Here is an 8,655-nt window from a genome sequence, read left to right as displayed (position 1 = left end):
GTAATGCGGAATATAATATTTAACATATAATTGATATTATCATGAACTATAAAAATGTGATTCCCTCATTTCTCACTGGAGGTTGTTCTACAAAAAGTTTTACCTTTTCCTTGAGATATGTCCCAGACAGCTGTCCATCGGTAGAGAGAGATTCAGTGACCCAAAAAATTACGGAGTTTTTGGCATCTTAACATGGAAACTACGTGGCATTATTGCAACTTCCCTGTACAGCTAAAGGCCCCATATGGAAGCCCAATATTATACAATGGCAAAGGTCCAAAGCTCTTCCTCTCTATATCAACATTCCGGTAAACTAAAAGGGATTTTCTCAAATCTGTTGGAGACATGTGGCACTTTCTGTTTTCCAACTGTGGCCATGGATAAATGAAAATATCTGAAGCTACTTGTCTTTACCTATTACCTGGTGGCAGCAATAAAGCAGGAGACAGATGGACTGAGCCATTATGCTATCTTTGTTGACTCAAGGTTGGCACTAACACATGGGTGACCATTTTGTTAATGTCCAACTCACCCTTCCGGGTGATACAACTTGCTCCTGTCTCACACAGAATTCCGGTTCTCAGTTCTAAGAACAGTATCTGTGACTTTTGGAAAATTGAATTGCTGTTTTGGATTGAGACTATAGTAGCTCTGTGGGCTTCTGTGGACTTCATAGACTGTTCTTTCTTCCCATAACCCCACTTTCTCTAGACTACTACTCTCTTGATGTGGTAGATATTGATGATAGACAAGTTATTCTGTGAATTTGGGGAGAGGAGAATCATATCATGAGGATATGATTATCTGATTCTGTAGACTAATGTTCCTTAACGCCCTAGAATGTAGCCTCTCTAGAGCCTAATTTGGCTCACTGTTCTGAAATCTCAACAGATTCAAGTAGTTCTACTCCTTACATTTTTAAGAGCTTTGTACTGAAGCCATTTGATATCATTGGCTTGTGTGGGTAGTTTAATTTCAGTAGAAACTCTGAGGCCGAAGGGAAGACATGGAATTTTGTCTTAGGACATTCACCGGTTGCTACTAAAACTCTGTTTAATAAAAGAGGATGAAGGCAGCCTGGGTGGCTCAGCGAGTTTAGCACTGCCTTCAGCCCAGGGTGTGATCCTGGAGACCTGGGACTGAGTCCCATGTTGGGCTCCCTGCATGGAGCCTGCTTCTCCCTCTGCCTGTGTCTCTGCCTTTCTCTCTGTGTGTGTGTGTGTGTGTGTGTGTGTGTGTGTGTCTCACAAATGAATGAATGAATAAATAAATAAATAAAATCTTTAAAAAAATAAAAAAATAAAAGAGGATGAAGCATTTCTATGAGAGTGATAAAAATAAAATTATAAAGCATTTTAATTATGTATTTTACTTTAAAAATACCTTTGTTTCATCAGAATAAGTTACTCTCATAATTCAATTTCAACTATTGAAAATTTACTACTCATATGTCCTTCTACTAAAGCTGACTCAGTAATTTTAAAAAACAGAAAATGAAAGAGAAGGTTTCTCTTGTCAAAAAAAAATATTTGCTTCACAAAGAATTCACCTTGGAATTCACTATAATAAAGGATCTAGCTTTTAATTTAATTCTCTTTGTAGTAATTTAATATATATGTACTATGTTTTTCCATTTTGTACACTGAAGAGCAGTGGTGTGTGAAATTGAAACAGATGTTGGATATTAAATAACAATCCATGATATACTTTGCAAAGAAGGGAAAAAATAATAATTGTTGAATGCTTACATGGTGCCACATAAATAGCAGGGCTATCTAAAGTTCACAACAACCCTATAAATACATGTTATTAACTCAAATTTTCAGTGAAAGAAACTAAAATCCAAGGAATGTAACTTTGTCCAAGGTCAGTAAGGAAATTTGAGATGAAGATTCCCTATCATCTGTCAGTTGTCAAACTGTCCACTCCACCTTTCTATTTTATATCAAAAGGGGATGCTCTTTCTAAGAGAGCACCACAAAGGGTAGTAATGAGAATAATTTTTAGGCATGTAGTAAGAAGAATGCTGCCAGTAGGTGCTTTTGTTAGTGGCATGTTGGGGAAAATTTGGTTGAAATGAAGATAGGTTCCCAGATATCAAGCTATTTAATTGCATGCCTCTCCCATAGGGACATTGAAAAAATTTGGACTTTGGAATTCAACTTTTGGATTTATTAACTAGTCAAATGAATACCTCTTAGCTTCATAGCTAAGAGATTAAATACGCAAGCCAGTCTGTTACCATTTAAATCCCAATTCCACCAGGTACCACCTGCATAGTCTGAGAAAATTCACTTAAAAATGTCTGGAGATTATGAAAGATATGCTATTATTCAGAAGAATGTAAAAATTGTTTGCACATGGTAAGAACAATATACACCTACAATTAATACTTAAAATATTTTACTACTTTAAGGAAGCACCGTCTGGTGTTCTTAAGTAGAAGGGGTTTAATATAATCATTCTCCTACAAAATAGTGAAGTTGATTTTAGCCATGGCTTCAAGGAAGAAAAGACTAATCCGCAAAATATCTACCATGAAAGAGAGAAGACACTAAAGTAGGTAACACAGCACATCAGAAACCATAGATTCAAGAAGAGTAAATGGCTAAGAGGGAAGTTCTAGGAATAAGCAAGTAATAAATCAGTTTTAGTGTACATATTAAAAACACTAGGATTTATTTATAGAGAAGAGCTGATTTGGAGAAAAGTAGTCTTGTAAAGAATACCAAAAATAAACTTTTGAGCATTCACAGGTGAAAAAGTCTGAGAGTTTAAAAATCTAGGAAGAAAGCAAGATAAGTCAGCCTACCTTTCCCTGGAGAGCGAGCAGTTACAGCATAGTCACATTGTGGTTGTCTTGACCTGGTAGCCAGTGTAACTAGGCATAGAAACTGTTCAGGATCAGAAGACAGAGAAGCCTGACCACCTGGCATACTGCGAGCATGTGCAGGACCCACTCTCCAAATAAAACATGTTCAGGACTTACTTTTAGAACTTTCTCAAAGTAGGGAATTAAAGACCCCCTCAAATAGTTGTCACAGCGATGCATCAACATTGATAGAACCCACAGTTATGAATCTTGTTCACAGCAAGGATCACAGGGAAGAAAACTACGAACTCCCCAAATGTGATTTAATGGAGGCTTATTTTTCCTTTGGTGAGCTACATATTACACAGAGAAAAATCCTGAGCTTTAGCATAATTCAATATTCAAGCTGATCATGCACAATTCAAACAGTGGCCCTAATCATATTTTAATGATTTATTCTTGTCCTTATTTTACTACATATGTTCTATGATTGAAGCAGAGGCTGGATCTGTACTCACATTCTAGGAAGAAGTTAAAGCCTTTATAAACATGCAGACTATGAATTTTCAGTACTGGAAGGAACTTGAACACCTCCCATTGTCTTCTTCCTTTTCATTCCTTGTGACTTCTAAAAATACACATTACAAACTTTAGGCGCACATCCTTATACTAAATTGTGTACTACTTAATCAAATTGAAAATCACATCTGTGGGCTCAGCATCCAGTATCTGTCCACAGTACAAACAGCAAGACAGTTATTTATGTGAAGATAATATATTTAGTAACAATCACTCACTCTGGTCATAGAAATCTATTTATTTTGTTTAAAGATTATAAATGCAAATGTATATATTTCAGTGAGCACATATACCACTATAGGACAATTTTAGAGCTTAAAGAACATAATTCATAAATTAAATATTTAATCCTGAGAAAACATATATGAGTTTATTGGCTCCAAAGAAGGTTGGAAATACAATTTTTATTAAATTAGGTAAATAATGACGTCATAAATTACGTTGCCATAATTTGTATAGCTTCCATAAATTGCAAATATCATGGTAATTTCCATTGAAAACCATTGAAACAATAAAATAACATAAAAACTCAAAACATTTTCAGTATAAGTCCTAGTTCAACTTTTGTTAATGGAAATGTATCAAACTAAGTCATAACAACAGATATTACTTAGACTTTACTATTGTTCACACAGGTAGATAGATACCTGAGAAATCTAGAGGCTCAAAATTCATGCTTTCTATATTTTTTAATACATTTTTAAAATACATATTATACATAGAAAAATATATATTTACTATATACTTACCATCAATAGCATGGATTATAGTAATATAGTTTATTAATAATAATGATAGTAGTGAAGGTACTATTAAAAGTAATAGTATAATTTATTTAAATATTTACTTATTCATGATAGACAAAGAGAGAGAGAGGCAGAGACATAGACGGAGGGGGAAGCAGGCTCCCTGCAGGGAGCCCAATGCGAGATTCGATCCCAGGACCCTGGGATCACAACCTGAGCCAAAGGTAGATGCTCAACCATTAATATATATTAATAATATCAGTAATTAATATCAGTTATTAGAATAATAAAAATATGCAATACTATATATTTTGTAATTTATATAAATTTTAAATTTACATTAATATCAATAAGAATTGTAATCTTTAAGTTCTGTTTTCTTTTTCTTCCCCTACTTCTTAGACCCTTTCTTCCCCATCAAAAACCAGTCATTGACTTAGGAGTATACTTAGGGCAAAGGCTCGTGCAATAGAGGTATTTTCACAGATCTTGAGAGGGAGTACTCAATAGTCATTACAGAGCAAATCATTGCCTTAAAAGAAATCACCTGAAAAGTTAAGGATGTTGCTGCATGTCCCTAACATTTTTTGCTTGATTGGCTCATGTTCTTACAGGATAAGAACTTTGAGTTCTTAGCAACTTTTCCATAATATTTAATAAATGCTTCCCTGTTATAATTGTCATAATGTAAAATAAATGTTGTTTCATATAATTCTGCTTTGTAAATGGATTTGTATTATATAACAGGGGTGTATTAATATGGAATATTTTACTAACATTTAATTATAGTATATTTATATGACATTAATATTATCAATGTCATTTATATAATTAAAATGTTATATGTTTATATGAAGGCTAATTGTTTTATTTATATTATATTCAAAATATATTTAAATTGCATTATAGTATATTATTAAATTATAATAGTTTATTATATTAGTAATAAAAACTTATTTTAAAAAACTAGTAGCTTTGATGATTTTATATGCCTAACAGTTTTGGTGTTAAAGCACATTCATATTAAACTTTAAAAAACAATTACATTGTTAGGCTTGCACATAATGTAATATTCTTAGTATACTGCTTTGCAAATTTGAAAGTTAAGAAAAACTACAGAATAGCACATCATGTTGTTTAGTGAGATTTGTTGTTGATGAAATTGCATTAGGAGAACAGTGATTCTTTTACTAAAAATGTAATGATTTCTAACGTAATACAGTCTTTCTGAAAATCAAATTATTGCTGTGTAAAATGGAGAAAATCATGGTCTTTTGAGATTAAAAGTATTGACATAATATATTGGAATGATTTCTTTCATTTCATGGAAATTAAAATACAGCACTTTTAAAATAAAAATGACTACTTAGGTAAATTTCATAACAATATTAGACTTAACAAACCATGTACCCAGGACCTAAACACATACCAGGACTCATTGTAATCACCTTAATATGGTTATGGATTATTTAAAAATATGCATGATTACTGTCTTTACTGACAAATAAAAAAAACAATGAAAAGATTGAAAATACAAACATATTATTTCAAAATGACATTAAAACCAAATATACTAATAAAACAACAGAAATATTTGTCACTGGACATAATTCGCACCAGTTTCTTAAACTCTGAGAATTATTTCTATGTTTAATCCACAAATAATATACCTTTGAAGATCTACTTTTTATGAAGTATTTGAATAATTTTATCTCTGCAAAGACATCAAACAATAATAGTTTTTTCTTCATATAGTGATGTTCCAGATATTCCATTATGATTGTTCTCATTTTTCTCTCATGTGGTAATTGATAAAATTTCATAAAGAAAATATTGTTACATCCCAAGTAAAAATAATGCATTTTTGTTAGCTAGCTGGTAAAGGAAGCTATTTTTTTTAATATTCATGGATTCTGTTTACTACATATATATTCCAAGTTTTCAAAGAATTTTAATCCTGTAAAGTATATTAAATACTGGATATGCATGGTATTGAATTTTATATGTTAATGATTTAAAAGGTACTTATCTCAGAGCCATCATTTCAAAATTAACTTCTTACTCTGGACATTTTCTGAAAGTCTCCCTTTCTTAGAGGTCTTTTGCACATAAGCAGTTTCAACTGTCACCTCTATGTAACATATTTCCACATCAGTATATCCTGTCTTGATCTTTCTTACAAGCCTAGTCCTGCATTTCTACTGCCAAGATCTTACACCCAAAATTTAACATAAATTCCTAAAATGGCAATCATTATTATTATCCTTTAAAATATGTCCTCATCCATGGAAGTTGATCAAAGATATCATTTTAAGTTCAACTTTGAAAATCAAGAAGTGTACAGCAAAGTGAAGGAGAGTCAAAAAGATATTCAAAAAGTGAGAAACACAGAACTACAAAGATAAATGGGATAAAATAGGTATTAAAATTAAATGGCATATTTAAAAACAGGTTTGGGATTTTGTGTAAATAGACTTTGATGATTTCCCAGTCTTTGAGAAAATTTCCAATGGGAAATTCAATGTCCTTCCCAAGACACCTCAGGACATTTAGAGCTTAGAATAATTTAGTCATTTCTGACTCTGAATTTTCTCCATTCTCTACTTAAATCATACCTCCTGAGTATTCCCACAGTTTCTCTGTCTCCTTGCTCTTGATTCAGACACAGGATAAGGGTCCTTTCTATTATTGCTTCTCCTCATTGTTCACTCAGGCATATTATGTAACAAGACATGCGCCAAAAAAGGTGATGTTGGAAGAATAAGAAACTCTTAAAATGTAATAGTTTTAAGGGAAACTCTGATTTTTGGAGTCAATGAACAGCCCTGCCACTAATAATTTGTCTTTGGCATTGGCATATTTTTCATCAAGCTTTTTATCTTGCCATGCTCTCTCACTGTACCTCCCTCTCTCCTTTGTCCTCTCTTTTTTTCCTCCTACTTGCCCCCTCTGTTCTTAGTGATCTCCACATCTCCATGGCATATAAACTTTAACCATTTCTATATGACTTTGGGGCTATCCTCTATCTCACTGTGTTCTTAACAACTTTATTGGAATCTTATCTTCGTTTTTTTTTTTTTAAAGATTTTATTTATTTATTCATGAGAGACACACAGAGAGAGGCAGGCTCCCTGCAGGGATCTCGATATGGGACTTGATTCCAGGACCACGGAATTACCATCTGAGCCAAAGGCAGATGCTCAACCAATGAGCCACTCAGGTGCCTGAGTCTTACCTTCCTTGATAGTCAGTTGGAAGCTCTACAACTGAGAAATTTTCCCTTGCTAGACTTTTCTTCAGCATCCAGTGCTTGATCATGCTGTCTCTCATGCTTTCCCAACAATCTATGAAAATAGAGTTTGAAATTGCATACAGTTTATCTAAAGTAAACTGCAGTGCAAGCTATTTAAATAACGTTTGTATGTGTGTACGTGTGTGTACAGCAAAAATAATTACACTCACATTTAATGCTCTAGTCATAATGTATTGATCCATAAATTCTAATCAGGATCATCTAGTGCCATCAGAAATCTTCCAAAGAAATTGTTTGTTAGTTCTTAATTGAAAGTTAGAGAGGATATGAGTAGACAGTTCAGAGAAGAGTTGGAAAGAAAAAAACCCAAAATACAAACAAACAAACCTAGCAGCTCAAAATTACTACCCAACAGGCAAATTTTAAAAATCAAGTACACATTCAGTATAGTTTCATATTCTTCAGAGTGGCAATTATTAGAATTATTAATTTAACATGATTTTCTAGCATCTATGTAAGGAAAAGGGATTTGTGTATATATTGGTAGAACTTGGATGGATTGTAGCTTTTCAGAAGGACATTTGCTCATATTTCTTAAATATTTAATAAAATCAACGTATTAATAAAACCACATTGTGTTATCAACAGTATATAATATCACATTATTATGTGATATGTACATATAATTATTGAGTGATATATGTAAATCTCCTGTGATCTGGAAATCTCATACATGAGAAGTATCCCACAGAGAGAGTTTTGGTATTTGGGGATCCATGCAGAAAGATATTTGTTGAAGCACTATTTAAAATATCTAAAAACTGGGAAGTCTCTCACTCCCACTATCTAGTTTCAGAATCCAATAATAGAAATTCTAGAGATTATCTTCTCTCACTTTCTCATTTTAAAGCTCAAGAAATGAAGATGCGATATTAAAATCACACAGCTGGTAATTTGCCCAGTCATCTGGAATAGAAATACACTGACACACTGTTTCATTTTTACTGACAAGGAATTTATGTACTGACATAAACTTCTCTTTTCAGAATTAATCTCTGAAGGTCGAAAAGACCTATACACTAAAGATTTTTATCAGCATGCTCTATAAGGAGAGAAGACGTGGGGTGGGCAGTGTTTCCTTAGTGTAAGAAAAAGTAATTATTTTTCATACTGTATTATTAGGATGTGCAGATAATGCTTTCAGAAGCTAGCAAAGAATAAACATCTTACTGAGTAGCTGAAATTGTTTTATTTATTAAATTAAT

The sequence above is a fragment of the Canis lupus genome, chromosome 17 (genome assembly GCF_048164855.1).
Source record: "Canis lupus baileyi chromosome 17, mCanLup2.hap1, whole genome shotgun sequence".
In the NCBI taxonomy this organism is placed as follows: domain Eukaryota; kingdom Metazoa; phylum Chordata; class Mammalia; order Carnivora; family Canidae; genus Canis; species Canis lupus.
Note: the sequence above shows the minus strand (reverse complement) of the source record.